Source organism: Oncorhynchus mykiss, chromosome 30 (assembly GCF_013265735.2).
Source record: "Oncorhynchus mykiss isolate Arlee chromosome 30, USDA_OmykA_1.1, whole genome shotgun sequence".
Lineage (NCBI taxonomy): Eukaryota > Metazoa > Chordata > Actinopteri > Salmoniformes > Salmonidae > Oncorhynchus > Oncorhynchus mykiss.
Genome location: NC_050570.1, coordinates 42,005,768 through 42,025,744, shown reverse-complemented (window position 1 = coordinate 42,025,744; position 19,977 = coordinate 42,005,768). Strand labels below are relative to the sequence as shown.

The following is a 19,977-nucleotide window of genomic DNA, read 5'->3' as shown; positions in this document are numbered from 1 at the left end:
CTGTTTTTTCAAACAGCTCCTACACTAAAAGGGCATTATCGTCATTTTCACAATATTATTCCAACCTCATAGTGCGGAAATATAATAATAATATAATAATAATCTATGGATTTCACATGACCTGGAATACAGATGTGCATCTGTTGGTCACTGATACCTTAAAAAAAGGTAGGGAGTGGATCAGAAAACCAGTCAGTATCTGGTGTGACCACCATTTGCATCATGAAGCGCAACAAATCTCCTTCACATTCAGGCTGTTAATTGTGGCGTGTGGAATGTTGCCTCACTCCTCTTCAATGACTGTGCAAATTTGCTGGATATCGGCGGGAACTGGAACATGCTGTCGTACACATCAATCCATATCATCCCAAACATGGTCAATGGGTGACCTTTCTGGTGAGTATGCAGGCCATGGAAGAAGTGGGATATTTTCAGCTTCCGGGAATTGTGTACAGATCTTTGCGACATGGGGCTGTGCATTATAAAAGCTGAAACATGAGGTGATGTCGGTGAATGAATGACATGACAATGGGCCTCAGGCTCTCATCACGGTATCTCTGTGCATTCAAATTGCCATAGATAAAATGCAATTGTGTTCATTGTCCGTACATTATGCCTGCCCATACCATAACCCCTATGCCACAATGGAGCACTTCGTTCACAACCTTGACATAACTTGTTAGGGCTAGGGTGCCTTTTTCAGAATTTCTGCCTGACGAACATGCCCAAAATTAAATGCCTGTTTCTCATGATATGCTTATAATTGGTAGCATTGGATAGAAAACACTTTTAAGTTTCTACAACTGTTAAAACATTTTGGGGTGGCAGGTTAGCCTAGTGGTTAGAGTGTTGGACTAGTAACTGAAAGGTTGCAAGTTCAAATCCCTGAGCTGACAAGGTACTAATCTGTTGTTCTGCCCCTGAACGGGCAGTTCACCCACTGTTCCTAGGCCATCATTGAAAATAAGATTTTGTTCTTAACTGACTTGCCTAGTTAAATAAAGGTAAAATAAAATCAATGTCTGAGACTATAACAGAATTCATATGGCAGGCGAGAATTTATTTTTTGAGCTCCCAGGCTCTTATTGTGTAAATCTATTGTTTCTATGCATGTCCGTCACCCAGATTGCAATTCCTATGGCTTCCACTAGATGTCAACAGTCTTTATTCAAGGTTTTAGGCTTCTTTTTTGAAAAATGAACAAGTATTTGGCATTTTTGTAAGGTTACCACCTGAGGCAAATCAGTCTTTCGGCGCGCGCTTACGAATTTGCCTTTCCTATTGAACATACTACTTTCCGTGTGACATATTATAGTTTATTTACATTTTAGAGTACCTGAGGATTAAATAAAACATAATTTGACTTGTTTGGACGAAGTTTAGCGGTAGCTTTTTGGACTCATTTGTCTGCATGTGTTGAACGAGTGGATTACTGAAATCAATGGCGCCAACTAAACAGACTTTTTGGGATATAAAGAAGGATTTTATGGAACAGAACGACCATTCATGTTGTAGCTGGGACCCTTGGGATCACAAACAGAGGAAGATCTTCAAAGGTAAGGTATTTATTTTATCGCAAAAATATGCTTTACAGCCAACGCTAGACAAGCATTTGTGTAAGTTTATCATAGCCTAGCATAGCATTATGCCTTGTTAGCAGCAGTCAACCTTGTCACGGAAATCAGAAAAGCAATCAAATTAAATCGTTTACCTTTGATGAACTTCGCATGTTTTCACTCACAAGACTCCCAGGTAGACAACCAAAGTTCATTTTTTCCCAAAATATTGTTTTTGTAGGCAAAATAGCTCCGTTTGTTCTTCACTTTTGGCTGAGAAATCGCCCGGAAATTGCGGTCATCACAACGCTGAAAAATACATACATACACATGATCTGTTGGTTGCGAGGCTGGTTGGACACACTGCCAAATGCTCTAAAATGATGTTGGAGACGGGAAATAGCTCTGGTGAACATTCCTCCAGTCACCATGCCAACTGTACCAACTTCAGACATCTGTGGCATTGTGTTGTGACAAAACTTTCAGCCATGAAACATTTGACCAACACTTTACATGTTGCATTTATGTTTTTGTTCATTGTATATATAAAACACAGGAAATCATTTTTTTGACTGCAGTGGTCCTTTAAATATCATTCTTAGAATGTTTTCTGAATGTTACTAGTGCTACGTTTGTAACAAAGTGGGAATTTACGAGTTTCCCACTAGTATTTACCAGTTGAAGGGCCATTCAAATAAAAAAATAAAGGGAACACTAAAATAACACATCCTAGATCTGAATAAATGAAATATCCGTATTAAATACTTTTTTCTTTACATAATTGAATGTGCTGACAACAAAATCACACAAAAATTATCAATGGAAATCAAATTTATCAACCCATGGAGGTCTGGATTTGTAGTCACACTCAAAATTAAGGTGGAAAACCACACTACAGGCTGATCCAACTTTGATGTAATGTCCTTAAAACAAGTCAAAATGAGGCTCAGTAGTGTGTGTGGCATCCACGTGCCTGTATGACCTCCCTACAACGCCTGGGCATGCTTCTGATGAGGTGGCGGGTGGTCTCCTGAAGGATCTCCTCCCAGACCTGGACTAAAGCATCTGCCAACTCCTGGACAGTCTGTGGTGCAACGTGGCGTTGGTGGATGGAGCGAGACATGATGTCCCAGATGTGCTCAATTGGATTCAGGTCTGGGGAACGGGCGGGCTAGTCCATAGCATCAATGCCTTCCTCTTGAAGGAACTGCTGACACACTCCAGCCACATGAGGTCTAGTGCATTGTCTTGCATTAGGAGGAACCCAGGGCCAACCACACCAGCATATGGTCTCACAAGGGGTCTGAGGATCTGATCTCGGTACCTAATGGCAGTCAGGCTACCTCTGGCGAGCACATGGAGGGCTGTGCGGCCCCCCAAAGAAATGCCACCCCACACCATGACTGACCCACCGCCAAACAATTCATGCTGGAGGATGTTGCAGGCAGCAGAACGTTCTCCACGGCGTCTCCAGACTGTCACGTCTGTCACGTGTGCTCAGTGTGAACCTGCTTTCATCTGTGAAGAGCACAGGGCGCCAGTGGCGAATTTGCCAACCTTGGTGTTCTCTGGCAAATGCCAAACGTCCTGCACGGTGTTGGGCTGTAAGCACAACCCCCACCTGTGGACGTCGGGCCTTCATACCACCGTCATGGAGTCTGTTTCTGACCGTTTGAGTAGACACATGCACATTTGTGGCCTGATGGAGGTCATTTTGCAGGGCTCTGGCAGTGCTCCTCCTGCTCCTCCTTGCACAAAGGCGGAGGTAGCGGTCCTGCTGCTGGGTTGTTGCCCTCCTACGGCCTCCTTCACGTCTCCTGATGTACTGGCCTGTCTCCTGGTAGCACCTCCATGCTCTGGACACTACACTGACAGACACAGCAAAGCTTCTTGCCACATCTCGCATTGATGTGCCATCCTGGATGAGCTGCACTACCTGAGCCACTTGTGTGGGTTGTAGACTCCGTGTCATGCTACCACTAGAGTGAAAGCACCGCCACACCAGCATTCAAAAGTGACCAAAACATCAGCCAGGAAGCATAGGAACTGAGAAGTGGTCTGTGGTCCCCACCTGCAGAACCAATCCTTTATTGGGGGTGTCTTGCTAAATGCCTATAATTTCAACCTGTTGTCTATTCCATTTGCACAACAGCATGTGAAATTTATTGTCAATCAGTGTTGCTTCCTAAGTGGACAGTTTGATTTCACAGAAGTGTGATTGACTTGGAGTTACATGTGGAAAACATACATAAAGATGATATCTCTATCATTCTCTATGTCCCATTGATTCAGAGGGATTTGGTTAAATTCGGAAGACACATTTCAGTTGAATGCATTAGGTTGTATTAGGTTGTACAGACATTAGGTTGTACTGGCTTGGTACCACCCTTTCCCATGATGTTGTTTGTGAGCATATGGACAGAACCATTGAGGCCAACTCCATTTTTAAGTAGTCCATTTTTCCTCTACTACTTCTATGAGTTGGGAAACATACTGAAAGGGTGCATACAGCCAGGTAGACTGTGTTGTTTGAACAGGTATAAAGCCAAGGTTAGCTATTTACTGCCACCTACAGTTATGGAATGTTTGCTCACGAGTATAATCCATTGGCTGATTCCTCCTGATGACCCGGATGAAATCCTGTAATCCTTCCTTCAACCATAGGAATGCCTACCCAGTTGACTACTTTAAAATGGTGGAAGACCTCAATGGCAATGCCAATGCTAAAATAGGTTTTATTAATCTAGAGTCATCTATCTAACTCTATGGTGGTAAATTCCCACTCCCCACTTGGTCACAAACGCAGCATGAAGTTTTCTTGTGGTTTATATAGAACGTTTTCTTAATGTATGTTTTAGGTAACATTCTTAGAACATGTTCTAAGGGTTACATTTATTTTTATTTCTTATGGATAGCTCTCTCAATATATTGAGAACATAATGGATGTGTTTTTAAATAACACTAAGAACATTCTATGAAAGTTGCTAATGTTTTTGTGGTTTTCATGGAAAGTTTTCTTTATGTTCTGAGAACAGAATTTAGAGCTTATTGACATTCCCAGAATATTACCAAGAACTGACATAAAAGAGAACCATACATTCTCTGAATCCATCAATCAATCAATCAATCAATCAATCAAATGTATTTATTTATAAAGCCCTTCTTACATCAGCTGATGTCACAATGTGCTGTACAGAAACCCAGCCTAAAACCCCAAACAGCAAGCAATGCAGGTGTAGAAGTGCGGTGGCTAGGAAAAACTCCATAGAAAGGCCGGAACCTAGGAAGAAACCTAGAGAGGAACCAGGCTATGAGGGGTGGCCAGTGTCCTCTTCTGGCTGTGCCGGGTGGAGATTATAACAGAACATGGCCAAGATGTTGAAATGTTCATAGATGACCAGCAGGGTCAAATAATAATAATCACAGTGGTTGTAGAGGGTGCAACAGGTCAGCACCTCAGGAGTAAATGTCAGTTGGCTTTTCATAGCTTTTCACAGCACCTACTGTCTCTAGAGAGTTTAAAACAGCAGGTCTGGGACAGGTAGCACATCCGGTGAACTGAGAACATCAGTTAAGTCACACCATTTTTGAGTACGTTCCCAGAATGTAGTAAAAACATGACATTAAATCGAACCAGATGGGAACTTGTGTGGAATGTTGTATGGAAGTACTGAAATTCCCACAGAAGGATGTTGTTTCTGAAAGTTCTCTGAACTTTGACAACATTCCCAATGTCAAATCATTTTGTGTTCCTAGAATAATACTTAAAATTAAAAATAAATTGAACCATTAGTGAATCTTTTGGAAACCAAGTGTGCTGAGAATGTTCCAAAACCAAGCAATTATCCTGCACTATTTCCAGGAAGTTGTGGGAAGCTTGAATGCAAAATAACCATAGGACAACCACGCTCTCACCAAGTTCTTAGAATGAGATCCCTGTCTTTCCCTCACTCCACCTTACTCTCATACCTTCTTAGGGGACGTCTAGAGAGGGGCTGCAGGTGCCATTTCAAGAACAAATGACATGCCTACTGTGCTTTCTGTTCTGTAACTGTGTGACAGTACTGTACTGTACTGTACCTGGCCAGCTTCACATGTATAGTTCCCCTCGTCCTCCACACAGGTGGCGCTGTTGACACAGGACTGGGGATTGCATGGAGGGAGAGGAGTTTCACAGTGTCGCCCAATGAAGGTGGTCTGAGAGCAGTCGCAGCTGTACCTGAACGATAAAGATTTTTAGTTACAGATCTTTCAGTTTCAGTGCTAATTACTTTTCCAATAAAAAGTGAAGCTATACAAGCAAGCATTATGCAGGCGTTTCTTGTTCTACTCCACAAAATTCAAATCTCTCACACACACACAAACGTCTTACTCATTAAAACCCCTTCAGGACACAGAGCCCCATTTTGGCATGGCTGGTCTTGGCACTCGTCAATTTCGATTTCACAGTGGTCTCCCTGGAAACTGGACATGCAGGTACACGAGAAAATGTTGACGTAGTCATGACAACTCCCACCCTTGACACTCGTCAATCTGGACGTCACAGGTGGCATCTGGAACATCAAACATCCTATATGGCCGACAGAGTCAGTCACAGGACTCTGGTCGTATAATACACACTGGCCAAACCATCTGGACAGGTCAGTTTATGGAAACATGAAGGGGAATATCAACATGCACCTGTGGAGATAATACTCAATGTCAAATGCTTTCATGTTGAATGGCTTACGGATCTTTATATACTGATATTAGAGGCTCTTTTTCCTTTACTCGTGATCTTTCATGAGCAAATCTCTATTTCTATAACTGGATGTTATCGAGCATGGAAAGCCTATAGATATCCTGATTTCATGTTTTTGTATTTCTATTTTTGAATGTATGGGCTATAGCATAGAAGAGGCTATAGAACAGAGGGTTAGATTTGAGGACTAGTGTACATAACTCAAATTGCCACTAGATGGCATCTGTTTTACTCATTGGGTCAGTGGTGAGCAATCTTCATCCTGTGACCGGGAACACACACGATACAACTTATCAAAGTTATAATTAAAAACTAGTTTAATAAGAGATGTGTTACTTCCTGGCTGGAGCAAAAGCCTGCACTCATATACCGGACCTCTGCAGCTAAGATTGGCCACCCCTTGATCTAAACCATTTAAGAGGGTTTGCGACCTAAATTCACATAACACATGCCTGTTTCAAAACATTTTCTCCCATTTGGTAACTACTGAACAAAGCCCTGAAGGAGCTGTCTCTTCTCATTTTACCTGTAAACCCTGGGCTGCAGAGACAGTCGTACCTGCCCACCCTGTCTATACAGGTGGCTCCGTTCCTGCAGGGCTGTGACACACTTGTTCACCTCTATCTGGCAGCGCACACCCTGGAACCCAGGCATGCAGAAACACGAGTAGCCATCACCACGGCTATGACAGATGGCCTGGCTGTAGCAGGGGTTGTGGAACACTGGTCCGTTACCGGTACCTCTGACCTCGCCTTCAGGCGAGACGCACCTGGGGACAGGAAATATAGTTTTGATTGATTGTCTGATTGATGTGTTTCTGTTAGCATAGGGGTGGGACGCTCCAGATCTGGAGGGCCAAGGGTTTTCTGGCTTTTGTTCTGTCCGTGCACAAAATTTCTGATTCAACTAATATTGATTGATCCCCAGGGGGGAAATTGAAATGTCACAGCAGATTTTTCTGGTATATATTATTTTATTATTTAACGAAAAGGTCTTTCATACATTCTCTTTCTCTTATTTACATTTTCGTTCCAATATGTCAGTACTCAGTACCACCAGAAAATGGTATTGATATTGAAAAGGGTAAGTGTTTAGTGAGGGTGAACTAAAAGACATCCATGTTTTGTTCTCTTAGCCGTGTGTTACAATGAGTCATGCTTTGCATTGTCCCACACAACCATTGTGTTCTATAATAGCCTTTGACACAAAAGCCTCTCTTTCCACCTTTGAAAAAAAGAATCCTACCATTATCCATTCCAGTACAAGGACATTTGCAAACTTAAGAGCCTCACAAAGCATCACAGCGTGCCTCCATGGCAACCAATTCCACAGTTCCATTTCTGCATTGCCTCTATTTCCATAGCGACCGCAGGCAGACAGAAGTCACTCATTTGAGGCATTTATCACTCCATTCATTCGAAGCACAGCCTCATAGCTGCTGTGGGGCTACTTAATCACACAGCACAGCAGAGCTTAATGACACACCACCTGGCCTGCCAGTCAGTCACAGTTATGTTTTTCCTCTTTTCATTTGTTTGGCTGTAAAAAGGTTGCCTCCAATACTAATTAGTGGATTAATCCATTCATTTGTTTTTACAAAACACATCTTAGAGGGAGGGAGGAATGAACAGCATGGCTCCTCGTAATGCCCAACATACAGGAATATAGAACTTCCACTCAGATTAGCTGGCATCATGCATACTGTAGATCGGGGATGGCCAACCCTTCTCCTGGAGAGATAATGTTACCTCAGGTGTTTTTTGAGTAGGGCTGGAGCAAAAGCCTCTACACCCAGTAGGTCTCCAGGAGGATGAGGATTGGCTACCCCTGCTGTAGATGCTATACCACCCATGTCATTTACTAAACAAACAAAAGCTTTCTATGGGAGCGGAAGGTTAGTAAACATGCATGCACCACCCATCCCGGCACATTGCAGATGTACTATCTCGATTAAGTAAGCTAAATCAAGCTACTTTTTAAGCTCTGACTCTGCTGCAGATCCTTTTACATTTAGGAAAACATTAGTACATGCACATACAAATTCATCTTCTTCTCTGCCTAAGCAAGTTCTGTCTGACTCTGGCATAACTGAGAAAAATGGGATAAGTGTTGCTTTTAATCATCATTTTATCTCGGCAGACTTTTTATTTGAGAGAAATGGTGGTTTATTTGACCCTGGTCAGTCAATCGATTGCTTTTCTCTCTACCAACCTCTAGCTCAGGGGTTCCCAAACTTTTTCACTCTGGTGCCCTCCTTCTAGCATTGGGCAACATCCCGCGCGTGCACACGCACCACGTCTATTTCTATGGGCACAAGCTCTGTTCATGACACAAACTGTTCACACGCCTTATGTTGGTGAAGAGAATGTTGCAGGTTTAAAGCTTATTACCTGCAATTCTACACATTTTGTCATGGGGTGAAATAAAATGTTGCAGTTTTGAAGAAAATTGTCTTGCAATTGTATGTATTTTGCCATGTCTAAGACCTATTTTTAAACTTTCTTACCTAGCCTCTTGGTGTTAGGGGGCGCTATTTTAATTTTGGGATGAAAAACGTTCCCGTTTTAAACAAGATATTTTGTCACAAAAAGATGCTCGACTATGCATATAATGGACAGCTTTGGAAAGAAAACACTCTGACGTTTCCAAAACTGCAAAGATATTGTCTGTGATTGCCACAGAACTGATGTTACAGGCGAAACCCAGATAAAAATCCAACCAGGAAGAAAACCTATTTCTAGGCCCTTTACCGCAATACGTGGTTATAGGTTTGGTTGATCATGCCTCCAATACGGGCAGCTTATATAAAAACCCATTTAACTTTCAACACTTCAATGCAGAGAATGTAGCTCTGTGTCAGGACGGACGTCAGGTCCCTGCTAAGGCTTTCCAACCGCAATTTAATAACAACATATCTGTGCGAGAATTTTACAATCTATTCCTGGCTACCAGGGAGGCATCTAAAAGATCTCTCTTTACCTATTGACAGAAATGATTTTGCAGAGGGTTACACAATGTATGATTTCAATTTATCCCCTGATGATGACACCTCAGGAAATCTTTCGTGTGTCCCAAGGTAACCTCAGGCTGGAAATGCGTTTCCGTACACCTTTAGCCTGTACCGTTAGCATGATTGTTTATGCCTGCTCTGATTCAAACTTGGAGGTGAATAGCCGAAGACAGGTTTTAGTAGATTATTATTAAGGATCGTTGAGCAAAGACATGAATACCCAAGAGTTGGAAGGGCTCATGAGCCGACTGATTGGAAAACAATTTTGTGGAGTGTTGGCTTGTGATGAATTACCTATGGAGAAATGGATGGTGCGGCCTGCCATGTTTATTGTCAATACCCATCCTAAACACATGCCGGGTGAACATTGGCTAGCTGTGACATTAGAAGAGGAAGGAGGAAGAAAAATCTCAACTATTTTTGATTCCTATGGCTTTCCCCCCGGTTTTTCATATTTCCCCAAATCTATTAAAGAATTTTTGACCAAAAACTGCTCAAAGATATACTACAACATCAAACAGGTGCAAGATAACCTTTCCACTACATGCGGTCAACACTGTGTATTCTACCTATGCCAAAGAGCCCGGGGAGTTTCTTTTGAAGATGTTATGTCTCTTTATAAGGATGATTTAAGAAGTAATGATAACGTTGTAGCTTGTTTTGTTAGAAAATATCAAAAGTGTTCAAATGTGTATCCTTTAAGAACGTGTAATCAAGACGTATGCTCACGCCAAATGTTTCAAGAATGCCACAAATGTTAAATTGCTTATTTTTTCAAATAAAATTTATTGAATTTAATCATAGTCATTCAAAAGTCTAACCACCCAGAGAGATCGGGATTAGGGAAAGGTCTGGAGGCGTTCAGGGGGGTAAATGGGTTATCGTCATTCATTTCATAAGGATGCAAGGGTTTTGGGGCGTATTTAGGGGTGCTGTATCTCGTTGAAGTTTTGTGTTTTAAAGAGTGAATCTGTTGATGAAGCTTATAGTTGGGTACACCCGAGAGGGGAATGTTGAGGATGGCCAGGGCCTTAAGAAACTGAAGCCACCCTGGAGGTCTTCTGTCATCAGCAACCTTGCCAATGGGGCAGATGTGGTACTTTTAAGCAAGTCAAGCATATGTGAACCCTTGACAACAGAACCCTGAAGGATAAACTCTCCTTTGTCGTTCCAAGTAGCTGCCCCATTTGAGTCTTTTATCTTGTTCATAATGTAGCTAACATTTTTCCTGTTACGTGCCGGAACATGGGTTAACAAGTCATGCATAACTTTATCTTCAACAGGCATTTGATCTTCAGACGGTAAGCTCACAGGTACAGGCATTACAGGGGCTTGGGTCTCGCTAGGCTCGTCATCTTTTAAAGGGTCCTGTAGGGAAATAGTTAAATGGCCTGTCTCTCTCTCTCCCCTTGTTTCACCAAGGACAAATACCTTTGCAAGAGGTTTGTGTATTTTTGGACCTTATCATAGGGGTTCAATCCTTTTTGATTCAAAATATCCTTCATGGCCGTATCCAAATCATTTTCAGCTGTTTGTCTGATATTTTCAGGACCCTGCACTTGTTTTTTAAGTCTATCCAACTCTTGTTGTGGTACCAGATACATTTTATTGGCCATCCCCCTTGGTTCAACCCCCACGTCTGGCAGCAATAAGGCTGGTGATGAAGGGCACGGCTATACTTAGTAAAGGTAGAATAAAATCGCCAGACTGTTGTATGCTATGTCATTTCTTTTGAAGACTGACCCTTTTATTGGCAAAGAGTTTGATCGCAGTCTTTTGTCTCTTTAATTTTTTCAATTGTGTCAGGGTGAGTGGAATGCGTCCTTTGAGAATATTCAAAGCAATCTCACATAGGGATAATATGAGATCTGAAGAACAGTGACCCAAGATGGCCTTCCGTTCATTAGATGTAGCCCCAACTAGGCTTCTCAAGAGGGGCAGGTTTCTTTTTAAACGCAGAGACATAGCGGTTACTTTTTAGGAATGTACGCAGCCGGCCACTCCCACGGGAACAGACCTGTTCGTAGCCTCAGGTGTTCTGGAGTATTTGCTTTTAAATCCACGATTAAATAAGAAAATGGCGCTTTGGTAGCGTCCTCGTAGCTTTCCATAAAGTAGGATTTCCTTCCCGGGTACATCTGCTGAGCTAGAGTGTTAATTTGTAGTTTGTCTCTAGGGTTTTTGAACAAAACCATGTAATTGGCGTTCAAACTGATGGTGCAGCTATTTTTACCTTGGTGAAACACATTCTGCACCAAGTAAAGCACGGACAGGTTTCTATGATGACTATATTGGGTAAATGCTCGGGCAATTTCAGGATGTTCGCTACCTGCAAATAGCATACCGTCCAAAACCAGCAGATTGTTTTTATGAGGAGGTAAAAGTTCATCATCAGACAGGAAATCAGGTATTCCTTCAACAAACTTGATTTTTATTGTCTTCAACAATTCATCATACAGAGGTTGATAACAAGAACACCACACAACATTATCAGGCTTTTGAGATAACATAAAATAATTTTTACAAAACAAGTTTTACCACTATTCGAAGGCCCTGCGATTAAGGCCGAAAATGGTAGTTGCAACCGGGGGTCAAAACGTTCTACAGCAGTCATTATATCTTAAGCTTTAAGACACCCTGTAGCTTGTAGCATAAGTCAGTAGCCAAAGGGACAATGTGGTCCAGTCAGGCAAAAGCAGTCTCTTGTCATAGACAACCCTGAATCTTTTAGAATGTGGGGCCTTCCTCAGATGGAAGCCCTTATTTATACCTAACAATCTTTTTGTAGGAGCTCAAAATCTCCAAGTCATTATTCCTGTCATTTAGGAACCCCTCGACCAAGCGTGTGATTGATTCCAAGTTTTACACGCGGGGCATTTTCATAGTTTTGAGTCACGCCTGACACACTGCTGCATGTAGCATAAGTCAGTAGCCATAGGGCAATGTGGTCCCGTCAGGCAAAAGCAGTCTCTTGTCATAGACTACCCTGAATCTTTTAGTAAGTGGGGCATTCCTCAGATGGAAGCCCTTTTTATCCCTAACAATCTTTTTGTAGGAGCTCAAAATCTCCAAGTCACTATTCCTGTCATTTAGGAACGTGTGATTGATTCCAAGTTTACACGCTGGGCATTTTCATAGTTTTGAGTCACACCTTTGGCTTTCAACACCACGTGATTCTTTTGAGTCCTAAAAGCATAGCTTTTGGGACCACAGGAGGACCATTCTGTGATATGGTCACCCTCTGCGAGTTCACTCGTTAAGCCACCCATATAGTTGCTGAGTGGGGGGCTCCAATCCCCCGGTTTGCTTACATAGACCACAGAGTCTGTGTCGTGGTAAAGAACCCGCCTCTGAAGCTGCTCCATGAGCTTGTACAGTTCAAGTCGGCCATAGGCCGTGGTAAATGCTGCAAGAAACACATTTACATTACCCGGGGGTAGAACCCACTTCTTGTTACGTCGCCATTGCACCAAGGCAATGTCTTGACTCAAGAATGAAAAATGTGAAATTTCGTATTGGTCCGAAAAAACAAATTCCAAAAATGATTTAGGGTCTTTAATAATCGACATTGTTAGCATATTACACCTCTGCGCTAATTTGCCCCAAAGCGAATTTAAGTACAATTTCAACACATTTTGTTTGGTTTTGTTGACCTCTATTCTGTCAGGGTCAAGAAGGATGCCTTCTCTGTCGTGATAGTCTTGAATGTACCTGTCTTTGCTCTCTTGATCTGTGACCGATGCAGGATAGCCTGAAGCCATTTGCTTGCATCTCAAGAATGTCTTGATGTACTCTTTAAAAAGAGTGTCTGATTTCTTGGAAAAGTTCCATACGTCAAAGATTTTGGCCACACGATACCCCATCTCTAAAGCCTTAGAGAATTCAACTGTGACCCACACCCCTGTCAGGGCCCTTTCTTGATCGGAGTGATCACATGGGGTTTGTTGTTTGTTTTCACTGCAGGTGCGACAAAGGGGAAAGAAAAGTTTTCCTTGAGGGCCCCTGTAAGGCAACATTGGTATAAACAAACCCCTAGGAGGGTAGACTGTTGCTTTGATCAGACCAAAATAGTTTTGAGGTAAGTCAAAATCACGATGAATAATTTCCGGATGCCCTATAGGATAGCATGAGGAACTCATTACATGAGGATAAAGGGATGTGAAATCTACATAGCCTATTGTCTCGTCGGGTTGTGCTACATACCGCAATGTCAAAGCATTGGTACGGCCGCCATACAAGGCCTGTCGGGGTTCCAGGGGTTCTGGGGTGTCATAGCTGGAAAGGAAGGCTTGAACATGAGTATCATACTTTTTGAGGGCGGTCCATTCGTGCTCCCACAAAACAACCACTTTTAGACCGTAAGTAGCCTGTAAAGAATCCAATTTGTCTTGAAACTCTTGGTACATTTCCCCAAATGTATTTTGGGTTAGGACACACATGGTCTGGGGCACAAAGCAAGATTTGCAACCATGGAAGAAACAACCGTTGTACGGTCTCAACCCCGTCAATCTGGGTGTAGCCATCTACATGGTAAGAGCCAAATGCCTTCTCCCCTCGATTCAAAGCATGTTGAATAAAAATGTCTTTATCCTGGGCCATATACTCTAACCATTGAATGGACCCACTAGAGTATGACTTGAATTGGCGTCGGTAGTTGTCAGGCGAGGGGATAGCTATAGAGGCTGTAGGCAGATAGTGTGTACGGTAGGTTTTCATGCATGCCGATGCAATAGTTGTATAACTCCAGGGGTCAATGCCTGCATCTTTGATTACCTCTTCTCTGAATCTGAGGCATCCTTCACGAAGTATAACCACATCATTGTCACAGTATGATTCCATCTCTTTATGGAAATCAAAGGTGCCATGTCTTACTGTCTCGTACCACGTCATGAATCTCTCACGCTCTTTGGGAGACATTTGATCACACCCGTACATTTCTGGGCTGGGATATGATCCGACATAATGTAGATTCTCCTCAGATGTGAAGAAGTGGGGGAACCAGCCTTTCACAGAGTTTCCAAAACCCAAGGCCTCTGGCATTTGAGCCAATCGCATGGGTAGGAAGCTTAAACTGTCAATGTATCTCTGGTTGAAGGCTGAGTCTACAAAACACAATATTTTACTACCTCTAGCATTGTGGGCTATGACCCTGGGTGCCACGCCTTGCTGTATCAATGGATTCAGAAGCAGGTAAGAATCGTAGGCTCTAGCATTGTGGGCTATAAACGTGAAGTTTCTGTACTGTGGCTTTCTAAAATGTTTTAGAAAGAGTAGTGCACAATTGGATCCTTCTGCAGACCACTTTTCCCCCTTGAATGTCGTGGTAGACCCCTACCCCTAGGCCCCTATGAACGCTGTGATGTTGGTAACGGCGTAGTAATATTCGTTTTGCACATAAAAGTACAGAATCTGAGGATGCGGTTGGGGGGTGTTTTGGAACTTCAAGAGAGCTGCATTAGCTCTACTGTGGTACAAAGCCACAATCTTGATATTCAGAAAGTTTTCAAATTTGACTATGTCCGAGAAAGCCACAGCCTCCTGTATACCGAGACCCACACCCGTTTGGATCTCTCTAGCCTTTTGCAATGCCGTCAGATCCGTACATCCAGGATTAAGTACATTTCCAATTCCCCCAAAACATCTTGTGGCTTTTCAGACTCTACGGACCTGGGCGTTACTGGTTGGTCTAACGCTGTTGGGGTGGCAGGGGCCGAAAATGTCTGACTCTCGTTCATCCGATTAAATTAAGCAGACTGGCGGCTCTGGCGGCTCCTTGCAGACTGGCGGCTCTGGCGGCTCCTTGGAGACTGGCAGCTCTGGCGGCTCCTTGCAGACTGGCAGCTCTGGCGGCTCCTTGCAGACTGGCAGCTCTGGACAGGCGGGAGACTCCGGCAGCGCTGTAGAGGAGGAAGGCTCTGACAGCGCTGGACAGGCGGGAGACTCCGGCAGCGCTGGAGAGGAGGAAGGCTCTGGCAGCGCTGGACAGGCGAAGCTGGACGCTGGTGCGTGGTGCTGGCACTGGTGGTACTGGGCCGAGGACACGCACAGGAAGCCTGGTGCGGGGAGCTGCCACCGGAGGGCTGGTGCGTGGAGGTGGTACTGGATAGACCGGACCTTGCAGGCGCACTGGAGCTCTGGAGCACCGAGGCTGACCAACCTTACCTGGTTGAATACTCCCGGTCACCCTGCCAGTGCGGCGAGGTGGAATAGCCCACACTGGGCTATGCAGGCGAACCGGGGACACCGTACGCAAGACTGGTGCCATGTAAGCCGGCCCAAGGAGACGCACTGGAGACCAGATGCGTAGAGCCGTCTTCATGACACTTGGCTCGATGCTTACTCTAGCCCGGCCGATACGAGGAGCTGGTATGTACCGCACCGGGCTATGCACCCGCACTGGAGACACCGTGCGCTCCACAGCATAACACGGTGCCTGCCCTGTCTCTCTAGCCCCCCGGTAAGCACAGGAAGTTGACGCAGGTCTCCTACCTGGCTTCGCCATACACCCTGTGTTCCCCCCCAAGAAATGGGGCTGACTCTCGGGCTTCCATCCGCGTCGCCATGCTGCCTCCTCATACCAGCGCCTCTCCGCCTTCTCCGCCTCCAGCTCTTCTTTGGGGCGGTGATATTCTCCAGGCTGAGCCCAGGGTCCTTTACCATCCAAGATTTCCTCCCATGTCCAGAAATCTGGATTTCGCTGCTACTGTTGCCTGTCACCACGCCGCTTGGTCCTGTTGTAGTTGGGTGATTCTGTTAAGGTTTTCTTCTTCCTCTTCCTCTGAAGAGGAGGTGTAGCAGGGATCGGACCAAAATGCAGCGTGGTTATCTTCATACATCTTTAATAGAGATAATGACGATACAATACAAAACAATAAACGTAACGTGAAAAACCTAAACAGCCTTATCTGGTGCAAACAAACACAGAGACAGGAACAATCACCCACGAAACACTCAAAGAATATGGCTGCCTAAATATGGTTCCAATCAGAGACGACAATAAACATCTGCCTCTGATTGAGAACCACTCTAGGCAACCATAGACTTACCTAGACAAATTGTGCATCATTAGCTCATTGTTATGCATGTATCCAAATAAATGTCACAAGAAAACAGCTTAAACAAACGCAAAACAAACACAAACAAACGCAAACCTACTTTGCTGTTATTCTGGCTGCGCTGTTTGACGCGACTGTTTTTTAAATTAAATTTTTTATTTCACCTTTATTTAACCAGGTAGGCCAGTTGAGAACAAGTTCTCATTTACAACTACGACCTGGCCAATATAAAGCAAAGCAGTGTGACAAAAAACAACACAGAGTTACACATGGGATAAGCAAACGCACAGTCAATAACACGATAGAAAAATCCATGTACAGTGTGTGCAAATATAGTAAGATTAGGGAGGTAAGGCAATAAATAGACCATAGTGGCGAAATAATTACAATTTAGAATTAACACTGGAGTGATGAATGTGCAGATGATGATGTGCAAGTAGAGATACTGGGGACTGGGGTGCAAAAGAGAAAAAATAAATAAATAACAATATGGGGATGAGGTAGTTGGGTGTGCTATTTACAGATGGGCTGTGTACAGGTACAGTGATCGGTAAGCTGCTCTGACAGTTGATGCGAAAAGTTAGAGAGAAGTCTCCAGCTTCAGTGATTTTTGAAATTCGTTCCAGTCATTGGCAGCAGAAAACTGGAAGGAAAGGTGGCCACAGGGGGTGTAGGCTTTGGGGATGACCAGTGAAATATACCTGCTGGAGCGTGTGCTATGGGTGGGTTTTGCTATGGTGAACAGTGAGCTGAGATAAGGCAGGGCTTTACCTATCAAAGACTTAAAGATGACCTGGAGCCAGTGGGTTTTGGTGACGAATATGTAGTGAGGACCAGCCAACAAGAGCATACAGGTCGCAGTGGTGGGTAGTATATGGGGCTTTGGTGACAAAACGGATGGCACTGTGATAGACTACATCCAATTTGCTGAGTAGAGTGTTGGAGGATATTTTGTAAATTACATCGTGAAGGAGGCTTTATTGCAAAATAGGACGCCGATTCTAGATTTAATTTTGGATTGGAGATTCTTAATGTGAGGCTGGAAGATGTCAGGAATTGTGAAAAACAGAGTTTAGATGTATTTGCCTAAGGTGTATTTAACCTTTCTGACTCCAAGTGTACCTTTAACTGCTGATCTAGGATCAGTTAAGATGACAGATAAAGTACTGTTCCTATTAGGATGGATGAAGTCAACTGACCTTGGATCAGTGTGTTTTGTTGTCTGAGGCCAACTATCACTTCTCGTCTATAATGTGGTCTCAGAAACAACGAGATTGAAACACTGTCTTTGTTTTGTCCTCAAATCAAATTTTATTGGTCACATACACATGCTTAGCAGATGGTATTGCGGGTGTAGCAAAATGCTTGTGTTTCTAGCTTCAACAGTGCAGTAATATCTAACAATTCACAACAATACACACAAACCTACAACTAAAATAATGGAATTATTGAATATATAAATATTAGGATGAGCAATGTCAGAGTGGCATAGACTAAAATACAGTAGAATAGAATACAGTATATACATATGAGATGAGTAAAGCAAAAATATGTAAACATTATTAAAGGGACTAGTGTTCCATTATTAAAGTGGCCAGTGATTTCAAGAATATGTTTAAAGGGTAGCAGCCTCTAATGTGCAGGTTACATAACCGGTGATGTCTATTTAACTGTCTGATGGCCTTGAGATAGAAGCTGTTTTTCAGTCTCTCGGTCCCAGCTTTGATGCACCTGTACTGACCTCGCCTTCTGGATGATAGCGGAGTGAACAGGCAGTGGCTCGGGTGGTTGTTGTCCTTGATAGTCTTCTTGGCCTTCCTGTGACATCGTGTGCTGTAGGTGTCCTGGAGGCCAGGTAGTTTGCTCCTGTGATGCGTTGGGCAGACCACACCACCCCATGGACCAGCATCCCTGTGCAATGCTTTCGTCACCATGTAGAGTCCATGCCCCAACGAAGGCAAAAGGGGTGCAACTCAATATAGGAAAGTGTTCCTAATGTTTTGTACCCTTGGTGTACATAAAATGTTTCTCATTACCATATGAATGGTTGCAGCAAATTATGTGAGCCAGAGTAGTACACTGGATGGTGCTATTGGACTACTGATATGATGAACTCTGTGTTAGGGAAAATGATTGGCAGTAGAAGTGCATGTGTGCATTCTGGCTGTCCCCAGAGTGTTGTGAGCGTCTGGTGAAGAGCGGAGCCACGCTGGTCATCTTCGGCGCTCATCCGCAGCTGCAAACGGATCATCCCCTGCATGGGGTTCATTACCTATGCCATCCAGGTCCTCCTCAACCTCTCCAAGGTGGGTCCTCCTCCCACATTCCTGTAGTGCTTTCATACAGCCACTGTGTTGTGTTGTGTTGTGTTGTGTTGTGCCCAGGCCCAAATCAATCTCACACAGGTAAAAAAAAAAAAATCATTCTTATTACTTTCACTTTATGTGATATGTATTGCCCTGTTCAGAATGTCCAATGTTTTTTTCATATAATTTTTTTACTAAACATAAACATTCTCTGCCATCGTGGCTACCTTCCTTCCTTAAGAGTGTCCCCCTCCACCAGTATGACAAGACAATCAAGGCGGTGTATGACGTAGAGAACTCTGTGGACATGCTGCTGGATCTGCTGCAGATCTACAGGGAGAAGGCAGGAGACAAGGTGCCTGACAAGGGAAGCAGCATCTTCACTAAGGCCTGCTTTCTCCTGGTCATCCTGCTGCAGAACCAGAACAGGGCTCTGGTATGGCACTACTACTACAACAACAACCACAACATCATGATCAGTATAATTACTTTATTTTGGAAGAGCTTTTCATACAACTAAAACAAAACATTGGTAATAACATGAAAAAGACGTGACTCGTGAAGCAAGAAAACAGTTTGGAGATTATGGGAAAATTATTAGACCACAGTCGAGGACACAGCAGTTCACCTGAAACAAGACTGACTCCAAACACTGTTGATTTTATGTGCATTTTACATTTACTTTACTTTTCGCCACATTTGTTGATAACAAAATCAAAAAATACCCTGGATACATTCAGTAACAAGGTAAGAATATTCCTGGAAAATGTGGGGTAGGTGCACCTACCGCACATTTTCCAGGAATATTTTTTATCATGTAACATAAGATAAAAAATTACAAGGGTGTCACGTTCTGACCATAGTTCTGTTATTTTATTCTTTGTTCTAGTATGGTCAGGGCGTGAGTTGGGGTGGGCAGTCTGTTTGATTTTCTGTGTTGGTTTTTGTGTTTGGCCTAGTATGGTTCTCAATCAGAGGCAGGTGTCGTTAGTTGTCTCTGATTGAGAATCATACTTAGGTAACCTGGGTTTCACTTTTGGTTTGTGGGTGTTTGTTTCCATGTGAGTGTTTGGGCCACACGGTACGGTTTCGGTTTTCGGTTTGTTCTTATCGTTTATTGTTTTGTATTTCAGTGTTCAGTTTGTTTGGATTAAATCATCATGAACACTTACCACGCTGCGCTTTGGTCTGATCCTTCTTCCACCGACAAAAACCCTTACAAAGGGTTTGAGAGAGAGGACTAACTGGTGTCTCCAATTGGCCACACACTTCTCCAAAGTGTATACATATACAGTGGGGAGAACAAGTA

At 43.4% G+C, this 19,977-nt stretch overlaps 2 pseudogenes; one reads left to right on the top strand and one right to left on the bottom strand.

Moving 5' to 3' along the window:
- Positions 1–13,170, bottom strand: part of LOC110521005 — a 41,095-nt pseudogene extending 27,925 nt beyond the window's left edge.
- Positions 13,171–18,511: 5,341 nt separating this feature from the next.
- Positions 18,512–19,551, top strand: LOC110521004 (annotated as a pseudogene).
- The last annotated feature ends 426 nt before the right edge of the window (positions 19,552–19,977 follow it).